The 17,091-nt window shown below is 35.1% G+C and overlaps 1 pseudogene; it reads left to right on the top strand.

Moving 5' to 3' along the window:
- Positions 1-15,128: 15,128 nt before the first annotated feature.
- Positions 15,129-15,944, top strand: LOC149254794 (red chlorophyll catabolite reductase pseudogene; annotated as a pseudogene).
- Positions 15,945-17,091: the final 1,147 nt, after the last annotated feature.

The following is a 17,091-nucleotide window of genomic DNA, read 5'->3' on the forward strand; positions in this document are numbered from 1 at the left end:
ATTTGAATCTAATTATTATAATGAATCCATTTAAAATATTTTTGAAATCTAAGAAGATCACTTATATTGTCATATGTCTATGACATGGATGGAATGTTGAATCTTTCTAGATAGGATAGATGACGAGAATTGGCTTCAGTTGCAAAATTGGAAAGAGAAACCTGATGGCCTAAAATCTTCTTGATGGCATCGCATGGGAAGGGTTAAATATCCTGAGGGACTGAGTTTACAAAGAAGGGAATTATCTAAGTGTTGTGGATGATTGTGAAATTAGGACATGATTAATATTGCTAGAAAAGTACGCTGAGGACAATGTTATTCCAAGGGGACATGAATATAATAACAGAACCTTGAAGATAATGCATGCATTAATGCTCAAGTGTATAAGGAGGAACTAGTGCCCATTCACAAGATGGCCAGCTACCGAGCATGCAACATAGTAAGGATGGTAAAACCAAAATAACAAGTGTGGTAAGTAAGTTGCAACGTTGGTTCATACAAACTCTTGGGAAGAGGAGATTCAATCATCCAACCATTGAGGTAGTCATTTCATGCATGAACTGAGGTTAGGTATGCTGGAGAACCAAAATATGGTATGGTTGGAGAACCTTCAGACACTACAGTTGAAGCCAATACTGTGTCAGAAGTGAGGGATGTTGGGTTGGTTGTTGTTATCGTTGTGCCTATTTGCAATTCTCCCATTCTAATCTATACTTATTTGAAGATTGACATACCTTGATGCCAAGTTTAAATTGAGAAAGATTGGTTATCACAAAAATGTGTAAACCATAAAGAAGGGTTATTGGGAAATGCTGAGACCCAAGGAAAATTTAGTTGCAATTGGAAATACCTGGTTCCCAAAAATGAAAATTCCTTGTCCAGTTCGCAATGGAGCATTGGAAATAAGGGGGATAGTCCAAGGGCTCAATTGATTGTGTTGGATTGTTATGACTAGAAAAGACTGCAATATGAATTCCTTGTCTACAATTTCTAGAAAATGAATAGAGTGAGAAATACTAGAGCCATAGCCAACAAATTTCCCCTTGTTGTTTCATTGCCTAACACATAAGTGGCACCTACACAAGGTGGTGCCTATGGTTGGGAGGAAAACCACTCCTATGAAATTAGTATATACGCCTAAAAATTAAATAATTTGGTTGTCACTATTCATATGATGATAACTAATATATGTGGAACTATTGTGTTTGAAAAATATGTGCTTTCTATCCTTATTTGGGAAATATTAGCCTGAAATTTGACATAAATTCATAATTATGATCCAATATGTCTGGAAGACATTTACTTGAAATTTTTAAGGCATATACAACTTCCTATGTGGGATGAAAACGCATTAATTTTTCCTCTGCTATGAAAATAAAGCATATATGCCATGTGTATGCATAATTGCTTCGTGAGCACCAAAAAGATGCCAGACCAATGGAGAATTGTAATACTCTCCATGGAAAAATATTTCCTGAGTATGTTGTGTCTATCCATGGTTCTCCTGTATCAAAATCCAATAGTTAATACATAATGTAATCAACAAATCATATGAACTACTTGAATGGTTAACTACATACATGGGTAATGAATGTATTTGGCACAAGAAATGCTAAATGCTAATTTATATCTGCCTGTAAATGTGATTTTACATTGTCGATCTGAATTTTAAATTTGACCTCATAAATTCTAATTTGAAGGACATAAACCTTGATGACACTGTTGGATAACTAAGGAAGGCATCCGGGGGTCTGTAAATGTGAATTTGCATTTTCGGTTTGCATTTTAATTTCGGCCTCATAAATGCTAATTTGAAGGACACAAACCTTGATGACAGTGTTGGATGGCCAAGGAAGGCATCCAGGTACATCACAATACCATGGAACTAAAGAAATTCACAGTCATCTCACCTTCCATTAGGCAAGTAGTGGTGAATATTAAAAGGAATATTTGTCTCTCTAAGTTCTTTCATTGCAATATTCAATAACCAAAGAAAATGGAAAACTATTTCAAACTCTTTTCAAATAACTACTACATTGGAAAATTAACAAAAGATAAAGATAAATGATCATTTCAAGTCCTACCAAATGCTCCTAAGTCATTGTGCATTTCAAAAATCAGATCCAATGCATAATGACTAGAAATTCATTCAAAATCGAAAAATAAAAGAAATAAACAGAGGTTCCTCAAAAACTAATATACCTCTAATGGATCAGTCTCGCCTTCCTTGGACAACAGTGAGTAAGATCTGATAATTAAGAATATCAGCTTTCACAAGCTACAACCTCTCTTTAGCCCCTTCGAGCTCTCTCAGATGGTCATACTTACCATCCTTTGTATTTCAATCTTGAAGTAGTTAGAATCCATTCCAAACAAATTAAACAGAGAGCTACCACACAATTATGTCACCCTAGTAATGATGATTTTGAAAGACAAATCCAGCAACCTACAATCTATGTTTGTGAATTGCAGAATTTATAAATATTATAAACCTTATTAGAGCCACAACAACTTTTCAAGTATATATGCATCCCTTTTCTATTGCTATATTCATTAATTTTTATGAGAGTTTAGTTAGCCTGCAGTGTCTCTAATTGCTCATTACACCTATTCCAAGGAAGACAAACGGAATCTTAATTGCATCCCATGAATTGAAGACAACCCATTTGATCATTAGAGCATGGTTGTCATCCACAACATTGTTTCATCTTCTAACTATGAGAATGGTTCCACCAAAAATCCCCACAAAAGATTGTATCGAAGATCTTCCACAAGGTAATGAACTACTCCTAATGACATTGGGATAAATATTTATGTTGATTGTGCAATGTGGTGTTTGTGAAATGTTGAAAAAGCACAAAATACATGGTGGCACTCTCTAATCCCCTAAACTTTGACCCAAGGATTTTTCTGTTTTTGTTTCAAGAAGAGTCAGACTAGTTATTGTCTCCCATGGCTCTCTAATATCACCTTAGTGGTGTTACCTTTATAGGTGAATTTTTCACCCAACTAATCTACCCAACGTTGTTTTTATGGGTGGGTGGACTGCCCCAACCCACCTCTGCAATTTCAAGTCTTTCTAGATTGTATTTGTGTGCCTATTGGGGTGTTATCCATAAAACATTCTTAAGGAATTTCTCTAAATTAGGGTTGGGACAAAGTGATTCGAGGATTTCTAGATTGAATTTATGTACTTATTGGGGTGTTATCCATCAAAATGTTTCAAGTAATTTCTCTAAATTAGGGTTGGGAAAAAGTGATTAAACATCCAACGAGGTACATCAACCTCCAGAATCCTTATTTTAGGTGCTAAAGACTTGGTCATAGAATTTGGGATTGCCCCATTACCATTAAACCTAATTCCCACACTAAGTTAATTCTACTTCACAACACCAAGATCAAAATTCCTTTCAAGGCAATAATAAAGGTGGGTTCATGTTACCTAAAAGTAGAAATCTTAAATCAAGAAAGTGGAGGTGGCCTAGAATGCCTAACTAGCTAAGTCGACCACTACAATAGTGTGAATTGCTATCAAGGCTCCAGTTTCAACAACTAAGGAATATTTGTAATGAAGCAAGGCTCTTAATATGGACAATTGGATACAAATTTATAGGCTTCAAGGCGTGGCTTCACCAAAATCCTACAAGGGAAGAGAATATGGGATACGTCATTACCTATTGAATTCCAAGAATGTATGTGCCCCTGTATAAAATCCATAGTTCATAACATTAGAAATAACATCCCTAGTTTAGATATTGTGTTTACAAAAGTTAAGATAACTTTCTTTTTACTTCAAATGGTCCTTAATGCTATTTCCAATTTGGTTAAATTATTTCTAGTCATATGGATGCCAAGAGGGAGCCTGTTGCTTTAGTTTCCACATCATTGCTTTAGTTGTGGAGTGAGGCACAAACCCATTACAGAGAATTTTACAAATTATGTTGAACTTACATGGTCAAAATTTCAACCTTGCTAATATTTATGCACCTACTGATGCTAAGGAAAGCAATGAATTTCAGAACTGGATGGATGACAAGTTGCTAGATTCTTAGTGGCTAGTTTGTAATAACTCCCATAGAGTTGAACTCGAGATGATAATTAACATATGTTTCTTGACATAATTTCTTGGGAAGAAAAGGTCACTAAGTGTTAAGACCATGAGAGATAAAAAAGGATCGAATGGAACCAACAACAAACCCTAAATTAGTGAAAACCAAAAAAACATAAAGAGAAGAGAATAGCATGGAACACCACATGCAAAAAACACATGCACATAAAGAGGATAGAAGACCATGAAACACCACATGTAGCTAAAGGATTTGGCATAAGAGAGCACTTATCTCCTGATCAAACAATTAATTTGTACAATATTTGTACACACTCTAAAGTGGGACACCCTCCCTACGATGGTTTACAGGCCCATGAATATAGGTTGGTTCGAACCACCTAGATATAATATAATAAAGAGTTGACTAGGATAGATTTTAAGAGAAAACCCTTACCACACTCGAACAAAATAGAAGATAAGAAAATACATGATCCTACAAGCCTTTGATTGGAAAATGCATCAAAAGTGTTGAGAGTATGTTGAAGCCTTGAAAATCATTGCTTCAACATGGGGGAAAACCACTCGATCCGAACCTTGGTTGGTAGCTCCTTTTTCGTTTGGAGTAGTGGCTTTGACTGGGGATAATGGGACCAATTTCCCAATCTATTTTATGATTGTGCTGATGGGGTGATATGTGATATTTTGGAGTAATGTTTAAGCTAAAAGTAATCTAATCTAAACTAATAATCACATGCATTTTATCCTAATTTAAACACTATCTAATTATGACTATACCTGGGAATAAATTGAAGTATGCGATCTACAATAATGTCTAAAAGAAATTGGTAATAAAGATCATTCAATTGCAATGAGAAATGAAATCGTTTAACAATAATCGTTTCATATAAAAAGTTAGCCAAAACGATTGTGAAAGATATATCGCATAAAAAATTATTCATGTATTCAGCGTAAAATATAGGTCATCATCATACAAAAGTGCAATAATGCTGACCAAGATTCGAACTTTCATACATAAACAACTTGAAGAGAAATTATTGCTTGATACACAAGTATAAAGAATTACGAGATAAAAGTACCATTTATAATACGTCCTACTCATGTGCTTCAACAATATTGATCTACTTTCAATCCATCCAACACCATATAAGACTACAAAAGTGCAATTTCAGTAGAAGATGCCAGATAAGGTAAAAATAAATCATGTTCCATTAATTTCACTAGAACTTCCTCAAAGGGACAAAAGTGCATGTTTTGAATATTGTTTCTAATAAAATTTTTGGACCTCTCTCTAAATGCATGAGAGAGGTTTAAATACTAAACTATGAAACTAAAAATAGATTATTACAATAATAGTTGAGGAGGTTTAAATGACCTTCGTCAAATTATGCAAAATAAAACAAAAATAGAAATGAGCATGGTGACTAACTATTCTGCATTTGATCCTTTAGATCACGAATGTCCATCATGGGCTTGAGCTGTGTCAGTTGGCAGATTTTATCTTTCAAATTTCCTGTGAACATGGCGTCGGTCAGTGTTGGCACCATTTTTTCCATAGAAGTGGTTAAGCATCGCAGGGTCATCCACTGGCTGTGAGGTTTTAGTAAATGTCATCAATATGCTTCCCAATTTAACCTGGTCATTTACCTAATTTCTTCTTCTTTTTCTTCTATTGCCTGTCTCCACTGTAGTTCAAGTTGTTTTACATTAGGAAGAAAACCTAGAATGGATTCTACCACAAGGTTGGTGCTATGTAAATTTTCATTAATATTTTCGATAACACCGTTTGCTGCTGTTGCCGCATCTGTTGCTTCCTTTTCTGCCTCTCTAAGACGAGAATCCCAGTTTGCAAATAATATTCCTTATGTGACTCCTCCTGTTTAGGCAAGTCGACTTTTCTCCCATCTTCTGAAATCTACCATGTGATGAAATTGGAGAATTTTTTCAATATTTCCTCATATTCAAGCCTCATTTCCATGACTTGACTTACCAATTTGTCGCTTGTTTCGCAATAAGAATTCCATTGCGAAATCTTCTGAAATAGTAGTTCTTTTTGGTGCATCAGCTGGGAGTTAAGGCCGAGTGCTTCAGTAATAAACTAATCAATTTTTGGATCATCTATTTATAGATCATTTATTCTTTGTATTTTTGCTTCCTTCTCTGCTAATCTGGTTTGATGTTTTAGTTGCATCTACTCGAACTCTTGTTGAAGCTTAGCTAACTGTATCTCTGCTTGCTGGTCAGATTTTTCTTCTTGTAATTGTTGTTCAAGCATCAAAATTTTATCTTCTTTTTCTTTAAGCAATATTTGCACCTCTTTTGCTTTGTCAATTGTCATTGTAGCATAGGCACCTGCAAACTGTGACAGTCTAGTAAGGTTGCGGATGGGTCGATCGGTGAGTCTTTCCAGACAACATCCATCGGTTCATCATCAGGGATAGTAACAGCTATAGAATCCAATTTCCTTTTCTTCCTTTGTTTTTTAACAACAGCTTTGTGTTGTGGGCTATAAAACACATCTAGAGGGGGAATCTCCTCAATTCTCAAAACTATTTCAAAGGTGGGAGTAACAGGGATGTGCTCTACCACTTGAGTATTTACAGTCTCCTCTGCTGTAATTTCTTGAGTTGTTTTCTGTTGTGGAATTTTCAACTCTGCTGTTTATTCCTATGTATTGAGCCTTTTATTAAATTTGTCCCATTCTTCCTCTAAATCGATCACTAGGGGTTTTATTGGCTGTGTGGAGGTGGAATTAGTCTCAGCCTATTTGCTAGCTGAAGTTTTCTCAACTCTCTTTTCTGTAGATTTGGTTGTATCTTTTTCCAACTCCCTACTTCTGCTTTTCCCATTTTGTGATGACTTCTTTGATTCCCTGGAAGATTTCTCTCAGGATTCTGCTCTAGAATCAATTTTAAAATTTCCTTTGGAATCTCCTTCTAGACTTACACTGGGAGTAGGCTCCCTTATTGGTTCAATCAATAATTGGCCTAATGGGACCTTTGTTAGCATCCTTTATTTGTACTCATAAAAGGTTTCAAGATCTTCACGGTCAAAAATTAATTGTGCCATATGCTTCACCTCTGTGAAGGTGTTTTTCTACAAAAATATGTCATCAGATGCATCTTCCTCATTACTGAATACTTTTATTTTCACCATGGTGGTAAAGTCTTTGACAGTGCGGAATGGGTCATATTGCCTTCCAGGGAATTTAGGTAATTTCAGAGATAACATAATCTCTGCTTATTTAAGTGCATGGCCCTGGTCGTGTAATGAAAATGCTCCACACTATAAAGGGAATGTAGGCCAAATGGCCTTTTCTCTTCCTTTAATGTTTTTCTCATTCTTCCCTCACTAGCTGTTTGATAGGCTATCTCTCTAGCCATCAATTTGTCTGGAACATAGTATGAGAGGACATGGGGGGAGGTAATGTTGCCAAATACCATGATATATGTAAATATCTCCTCCCCAAACCATCCGGCCACTGGGAGGATATATACCTCGGCTTCTTTTGAAAACCTGGCGGCATCTCAGTTATAAAGCCTTTTGTGGATAGGGAGCATAACTCCATGACAAATTTTGAAAAATTATGGTTGAAAGTGAGATTCCCACATGTCTTTATGGTATATGTGAATGGGGAGTGGATTTTGGATAGTCTACTTCCATCCCATGATAGGGAATTTTGAACCAAAAGAAATTGCATCCATTACATAGGTTCTCATAAAAAATGGAGGGTAAACCCTCGAAGCAACACTTCTTTTCCTTCTACACTCCAATATTGTTTTTGCTAAATTATCATGAAAAATTTGTGCCCAATTAATTATAGTTGCATTTATGGCTGCATCTATTAATGGCAGCCATTCTCGAGAGAATTTAGTACTATCAGGTTTTCCAAATAGTCTACATAGCATGGTCGTTGCAAAACTATGAGGGGGACAAATAGATGCAATAGAGTACAACTATTCTTGTCTTTCTTGATTTTTCCCACATTATTTGACTAGGTCTAGGTGCAGTCTGTTGGGTACTCATTTTCTTTGTCAAACTTCTTGATGAACTGCTTGTTGTAGATGACTTGTGGCTCTAGTAGGTGGTACATGAGCCACAGGTTATCTAGCATAAAAGATCCCATAACCTCTTGGCTTCTTGTCTTGAATTCTCTATTTGAGATGTTGGCTTCATCAATAACCCATTTAACCATGTTTGTATAAGGGATTATCTTTGGACGCGCAGCTATGCGATGCAAAAATGAGCATGATGTCTCAAACATGGAGGCATCTGAGGAATCACGTCTGTCAACTGTAACCTTTGTTTCCCGAATCCTTGGTTTCTCTTCCTCTAGTGTATTATACATGGCCTCCCACATAGAGGTTCCTCCCTCTCTGCTACATGTAGCATCCGTAAATAGAGGAGTCATTTCTGACTTCTCAAAGATGACTGCCTTGCCTTTCTTCACTATAGATCCCAACGATTTGCTCTATGTATTTTCCTTGAAAGTGAAAAAAAACAACTATCGGATACACAAAGATGAAAACGAACGTGAAATGAAATAACGCAGATAACTTGTAAAGGTGATAAATGAGTTTTATTCAAACACACATAAGAAGATATCATATCACGTTAAATGGCTTTTCACACATAAATGCAGTTAACTCTTACTAAATGCCCACTAATGTTTCGTTATCCCTTAGTTTTAATGCTCATAAATGTCTGCATCATAAATTGGGAAGAAAGCTTCTAGGGTGGCGAGCCTTTGAATTGCGATAATGGTGATTTTGTGATTTGCGAAGCAATATCATAGATCACAATATCACATTATACCTTTTCGACCCTCCAATGTGTTTCTGCAAGATGCGAGATGCGAGACGCTCGTTTATTCTCTCAAAACATAGCTACTTGTCAAGTTTTTCTATGTAAAGATCCTTTTTAATAAGTAGCAAACCTAAACATTTGTTTGTAATGTACTGAAGTAGTGGGTCCGGGTCTTGAACACATTTCACAATATGAACTGATGATAGGTTTGTGGTGTTCTTTTGAATGCTTGAAATGCAATGCAATAAAGGTTACATTGCCATTGCAATTTTGCATTTCGCTTATTTTTAGATAACATTTTAAGGCGGGATCTTCATAAATAGTGCTATTTGATGTGAGAAGGCAAGCATTTAGTAGTTCTTTTGAAAAGGGGGTTTGATTAATATCTTGATTTATTCCAAAAATAAAAGAAATGCCTAAATGCTAAGTTTATTTTTGGAGGGATTTTTTAAAGGATCCCAATTTATTAAAGTAATATTAACTACTACTATTAATAAATGGAGGGTTGTTGAATAACACAACAGAGTAGTGACCCTTTGTAGATAGGCAACATATGCTTGTTAGAGCCAGTATGAATCACTGTAGATAGCTGAGTAGGACTCACGTGACCAACTGCAATCCCTAATAGAAAGGTACCAACCCTTTGAATATATGAAGAATGTCTCCAAATAAGGTGGATTGAATACCAAGAATATCACCATCTAAAACTGCTATAGTCTAGTCTGTAAAGCATACAACATATGTGTACCATAAGAAAAATCCATATAGTCCAGCAGATGAAGTGTCCACGAGTCTTCAAGAAAACCCACTAAATGGGATAAGAAGGGTTTAAAGCCCTATAATAAAGGTGATCTAGAAACCTTAGTCAATGGCCCTTACGGAAAATTCCACCAGCCACTAATATCACATATTAACTGAATAACCTAGAAAATCATGTGCCAAACAATTCTCCAGAATATATAATTTCAAGTGGACCCTCCTAGGAAGCCTTAAAAGGGGAAGGATCCTAAAAACCATTTAACATTTGTGCAAATAAGATGATCTATACACATATTGGTTAGTGTTGTAGTAAGAGCTTGAAGATGAGTGAAATCGTAAGAGAAATGAGATAACCTGAAAAGGAAAGATGGACACCCTTAGGGTAATAATATCCACCAATTTTTTTTGGATCAGCTCCAAATAAGGTTGGAAATGACTACAGTTGCAAAAAATATCAACTTGAGCAACCAACACACAAATCCATAGCATTGGGTTCCAAAATTTCCATGCCTAGCCAGGGAAAAAAACCCATAGAACAACCCCAAAACATCTTTCATTCAGAATTTCAGCCTTCTTCCAGATATAGAAAATACCAACAAGATCAAGAAGAAACCCTAATAGGTATAAGTGCACCATAATTCGTGCAATCTCAAATAGGAGGGAAAAAATTTAAAACAACCATAACAAGTGCGCATGAAAAAGAAGGATATAGCCCATCAAATATATGACATCAACCCTATAGGATATGTGTGAAACAATCATGTAATAAGTGTTTCAAGGGATGAATGATCATCCCAACAAAAGGACACACAAGATACAAGGGATCCAACAATAAAAGAAAAATACCAATCACATGTAGAATACCAAGCATAAAAAGAGAGAACCACTGAATAAGGGAGAGGAAGCTCACACCCACTCTAATACTATGTTGAGATCATAAGAGATAAACAAAGATCGAATGGAACCAACCAGAAAGTCCTTCATCTACATAGACCATAAACACATACAACGAAAAAAAGATAAACCCATGAATAAGATAAACACAAGATGTGGTGCCCATATGCTAAAATATTACATAAGAGAACATTGAACCTATGATCCCAAAATGTATTTGTAAATTTTTTTATGTGTGTATTTATACACACTTTAAAATGGGGTGCCCTCCTAGAGAGGGGTTAAGGACTCATAAATCTAGGTCAACCCTAACCATCCATATATAAAATAATGAATAGTTTGACTATGACATCTTTCAAGATAAAACCCTATGCACACTTAAAATACACAAAAGAAAATTCAACCCATGGATCTATGTGAAGATAACACATCTCCAACCCTGGAGCTAATTAACTCTATTAAAAGAGTGTGGACTCTTCTTCCAACGTTATAAATGAAAAAGATATGTTATCTTGTAGGCAAGATGCCATTAACTGTTAACCACTTCATTACTTTCCTACATGGATACGGGAGATAAACCAAAGTTGTCAAGAATAAGTTCTAATATGAAGGATGAATTTGAATAGCTTAGAAAAAATATTTAGTTCAACCTATTTGACAAGGAACTTCAAGCTTATGTAGCCAAGCTCTGTCAATTTTAACAGGTTACAAAGTTCACAAAGCTTGAGGGACCCAATAACAAGCAAAATTGCATTGGATTAAATATAGAAACATATCAACATAGGCTTGTTTTAAAGTGCATCGAAGCCATTAATGGATAAAATAATGTCTTCACCTAGTACTTGTTTTTGGGGAACCTGTAGTAGAGCAAAGGATAATTCAATTGGCATTGTCATAGGGAAAAGGCTCTATCTATGAAAAAAAAACTTTGAAACATTTATTCTGGTATTGTGACTTTGTGAAGTTTTCTTAGGACAAGGTGTCTAAGCTCTATAGCCAATTCCTTCATATTCCCTAGAAAGTGGCCTTATTAGGAGACAAACTCCCTTGAACCATCGAATTTAGTGTAGCATGGAAACTCACTAGAATAGAAGTTGTCTTTTTTATTTGGAAAAGAAGCATTGGGACTAAAAATAAAATAAAAAAATTATCCATTTGCAAATAACTTTCTAGGTCTAGGAGGTCAAGAAGGATGTGGCACATTTGTGCAAATCACTGGAGTTCTATGGAGGGAGCCTACACTATGAGCAGGGATCCTCTTACTAACCTCTTGTCTCCCTTGTCCTGCTACCAACAATCACAATACTATTAAGGAAGGCCTTGCTATTATGTCAGTAAGGAAGTGAGAGAACAAAAATAAAGGCACCACAACTGCACCCCCGATCACTGCAATAGAATGAAATATACCATTGGCTAGCATTAGCACTCTTTAAGGAAAAGAAGCCTCTAGCACGAAAGTAGGAAAATGATAGTTGGGAACCCATTTTCATGGAGCTGGAGCCTACAATATTGATGGTTTCCACCCTTAATAGGATATTTATTAAACAAATAATGTTTGTATTCAACAAATGTCAAAAAGAAACCTTACAAAATAAAATATACTTCTCTTTATAAGAAAGCTAGATCCAAAATGGGGATGATAAAGTATAACCTTGTCTCCCTTATTTAATAATATATTATCTATTAACTACCTGAAAATTAATATGAAACAACATAACAATAATTCATAGTACGTAATATTCCACTACAGGCTCTAGAAACAAGGATTTCACCTCTTGTGGAAGAGGAAAATCATGAAACTGATGACAAAAACATTGAGGAAAAGCTTTTCTTTAACAGAGGTAAAAGAAAATTAGAGAAAAAATAATAGGAAAGAGATAAGGAAACATAGAAAAAGGAAGCCAGACCATGAAGACTAGAACTATAGAATAGGAGCAACTGTTGTACTTGAAAATGAAACAAGCAAGACAAAAAGTAGTAACTTTTGCTTGAAATTCAAACAAAAAGGAGGCAGATAAGGAAAAAAAAGGTTTTATTGAAATGAAAAAGGACCATCCCTTTTAATCATTAGTATATATGAGACTCCAAAAAATAGGCTACATTAGTTGGGATGCTCCACTTGTCCTTTTGAATCCAACTAAAATCATGGCTTCATAAAAAGGAAATGGAAATTAATTGATTACTTGACCAGATTTAATAAAATCCTTCCTTCAACAAGAGGATATGGAAATATATTGAGTCAATTGCTTAAGTGGAGTGAGGGAAATCCTTTGTTGATGAAGGATTCAATCCCACACTAGTTACCTGAAATAAGGCAATATAAGTCTAAACCAACCCCATTATTATGAAATAGAGTAGAGAGTGTAATTGATAGAGAAATATAATCCTTTAAATGGGAATAAAGAAGAATAACTATTTTCAAATGATAAGCAGGCATAAAAGCTCACCAACATAGTTCCATATCCATCTGCCACCTTATAGCTAGGCATCATAAAGACATCCTTCTTATCTTTAGAAACCCGGAAGAAAAAATTTAGGAGTCATAGCCTCATGCAAATGTTCGAAACTTTCACAAGAAAATCATTTCTAAGAGACTAGCAAGGAAAGTACATACAAATTCATTGTCTCTGCTAATATTAGACTCATGAATCAACCGAGAATGTCCAGTAATAAGAATGCCATCTGCAGGGACCTGAGAAGGAGAGATAAATATTTCAGAGCATAGTTATTCAATTTATAAATGAAGCAACACATTGATGGAATTAGTAGTAAGTACATAAGCGAGTTCAATATACCTGATCACCAATATTGAGAAATACAACATCACCCACTACAAGATCAAAAATGGAAATTGTACATCTTCTTCCACCCTTGATCACTTAAAAAAGAAATGCAAAACAATGTTTGATCATAATAATGAAAATTAAATCTCAAGCATTCCACGTATGTATATAGACATGTAGATACAAGAAATTTCAAAATGAGAAAATTCAAAGACTAAGGCAGATGGTGATATGCACCTAAACTTCAATGTTCCTCTTCTCCTCATTCAAATTTTGGAATTGGAGATATTATCTGTAATCACTAATTGCCACAATTAAAAATTCATTATCATCAACATGTGCATAAACATATTATAAAATGCAATAACAAGCATTACACAAATTTAAGATAATCTAGTTAAAAGTGAGTGGTTTTTTATGTTCCAATGGAGTTGCATTTTATGTCTCAACTTTCTCTGCATGTCTCAACTTATTTTACTATACATTTAACTTATTTTAGAAAAAATGATACATGGATGAAACAATGATCTGTAAGCTTATGTTTTGAATGAAAGGCTGGCTAAATAGTTTTTTGTTTTGTGAAATATATACATTGCACAGTTTACTGAAATAAAGGGTTAGAGTTTGGTTATTGAAGTAGTCAAATTCAATTGTGTAATCAGAATTTACAGCTGCAACTGATTTAACAATAATATCAATTATAACATGACAATGAGGAGAATTGGGAAAAGAATGGAAATTTGAAAATTTTGTTGAACTTCATTTGGTTTATTAGTTTTCTTGAGGGAGAAATTTAAAAAGCATGGATGTGGACAATTCACTGTTTTTTCTTGACTGTAAAATTTGAAAGGAACAATTATTCATAGTCTTTTGTTGATACCACAACCAACGAAGCAACAAAACCCAAGACACCATGACTATGGAATATCAACACACCTACAAGAATTTAGTGCATCTGCTTGTATACTGTAAAATAGTCAACAAAGAGACCAAGGGACCAAATTGTTGAGGTAGATGAGAAGATGGAAGTCTAAATTTGATTCACAGTGTGCAACAGAGGAAATACATGCCATTCACAACAAAAAAGAATTCTCAATAACAATTCCAAAGTGATCAACTCTTCTCTATTTTTGTCAACAATGTACAACTTCTTATCTTAAGGAACAACACTGATATTTTTTCCTCATCAGCTCAAATGGAAGCCTGGTTGCAAAGAATTTCCAGAAAACTTGGAAGGGCAAGAAGACATGCATGGTTTCTTGGAGTAAAATGCTCATAGTATATATAAGTTATTAGAAGCTATTATGATAAATAAAGCATTGAAATCAATACTACATAATAGACCATTCATACTTACTCATTCTACCTTTGTTGGGTCAGGTGTCCATGTTGCACATTATACAGGAGACAATGCTGCAACATGGAATGATCTCTCGTACTCCATACCTACAATGAAAAGTTTTGGATTGTTTGGAATCCTATTGGTAGGTGCTGATATTTGTGGAACTTTACAAGACACAAACAAAGAGATTTGCAATAAATGGATTCAACTAGGTTCCTTTTATCCTTTTTCTAGAGATCACTCAAATAGGAGCAAAAGACAAAAGTATTAGATTTACCTATGGGAATTAGTCACAACGTCTGCAAAGAAGGTGTTAGGTCTTAGATACAAGATCATTCCTTGTATCTACACATTGTCTTTTGAATCTCACGTTGATGGGAAGAGAAGCTTGTAACACACTCCTTTGAAGGTGCCAACAGCTAGAAAACTGAATATACCCTTCAAATTCAAATGGAATCAAATTGTTGGAGATATAAGTATGCATGATAAATGGGTGGAATTCCCACATTTATCCCTTGTTTGAAGAAGCCTAATGGAAGGAATAGCTTCCACAGTGGAGACACAATTGGGTTCCTAGCTAAATCCAAGCCACACCCCTGCAGATGTGAGATCCTTCAAAAATGTAGATGGAAATGGGGAAGGCTTTGTCAATATCAAATCTGGAAAAGAAGGGTCTAAGGCTGACTTTGTAGTAGGATCGTGGCTTCATTGTAAGAATCCATTTGGATATATAAACATGGCTACAATTATAGGCACAATTAGTCATCTAACAGACAAACCACATCTCCTGTTTGAGTTTATTCAGAGCAGTATAAGCTCACAAGTGCTTGTTCTTGACTTGCTCCCAAGAAAGGATCTAGTTCTTGAGCTAGAGTACTTACAATGGTTTTATGAAGACACCAAACTAGATGTCCCAAGACAAACCTTGGAGAAAGCTCCAAAGGAACAACCATATGTTTCATCCTCTTTTTATGTTCATAGTGTTTTTTAACCCACTACAATATTGTTTAAGATCATTAGTGAGTTACAAGGTAATGAAGGTACAATGAATAACATGGACAAGGCTGTCAAGGACATAGTGGAACCAATAGTAAAAGAAGTTGTAGGGATTTAGTTGGAAGCAATTTTAGCCAGAGGGAAGTCAGTGCAGGAACATGAACAAGAGCTTCTCTTGGGAAGAGATAACATGATTAAAACAAAAGGTGTTGAACTGGATATGAGCTCTAACATGCCTAGAATCTTTGTACAGGATGTTGCTAATTGTGTAGTAGATATTTTCCAAAAGGAAATCTAAAATCCTATTCAATGAGAAGCATGTGATCTTAATAAGGTTAAAGCCAAAGCCATAGAGGTAAGAATTTAGCATCATATTTCAACAGTAAATTTGTATATAATCATGCACATATATTACGTGTTTGATGATTCCAACTTTATTGCCATGTAACATTAGCATGGTACCTCTTGTCCATGAAGCAATGTTGAAGGAGTCTTAATATACTATAGAGGCTCAATTATGGCTCCAATCATTTACAATAGAATGGATTTATATAATCTATTGGATTTTATTAGTATTTTCTTTGGAAATCCAAGAGTGTTAGTCTTTAGATACAAGTGTCTTGACCATGGCATAAAAAGATCTATTAGAATTAGTTCATGCCTAGACTTTGCTGAATGAAGTTTAGGGTGCTTCCAATTTTTAGAAAAAAAAGAAAACTCGGAAGGAAGATGTGAACATTTTGTAGATGACATATAGTGCATGCTAAAGAGATAGAAAGGGGCAGGAAGAGCACACACATCTTGGGTTGATGAGACACTAATTTTATGTAATAGTTGTGATCAAATGAAGTTTCTATGTGCATTGAATTGGTAATTTGTTGTGTATTTTTGTGACTCAGTTTATGTGTGATTAATGACATTTGAGTGTGAATATATACACATAAATTTGTATGTGTCCAACTCTAGTAATTGGTTCTACAACTGTGATTCTAGTAGACACTAGCTACATGAATTTCTTGTAGAAAGGTTTTAATCCTCTTTGGGAATCATAATCAATTCCTTCTGGGCTGTTGGTGAGATATTTAACCATTTGTGTGAAAATTGTTTGTCATTGGAATGCATTAATGCTATCTACATTAATTTCCAGTGAAAGGCTCTGAATATTGATCAAAATTCAGATGGTTGTAATGATAATTGAGGATAGATGCAGTGGCACTTTGCATTGGAAAAAATAGTCGAGTATCAACATTGAAGAGCAAACCCAACAACTGGTCATAGGAATGGTCAAAGAGTGAAGGAAATTCACCACTTGGGTGCAAAGTGACTGAGGCTCTATAATTTAAGGTCTTCGTGGAGATATAAATAGTCTATGTTGAAATTGTGGAATTAACTATCAGCATGGAAATCTTTCGAAGGAGGGTGTTGGTTCTCCTCTGCGTTATAAT

This window comes from Pinus tabuliformis, chromosome 7, assembly GCF_031772625.1.
Source record: "Pinus tabuliformis cultivar Carrire ecotype Pingquan chromosome 7, CPIR1, whole genome shotgun sequence".
Lineage (NCBI taxonomy): Eukaryota > Viridiplantae > Streptophyta > Pinopsida > Pinales > Pinaceae > Pinus > Pinus tabuliformis.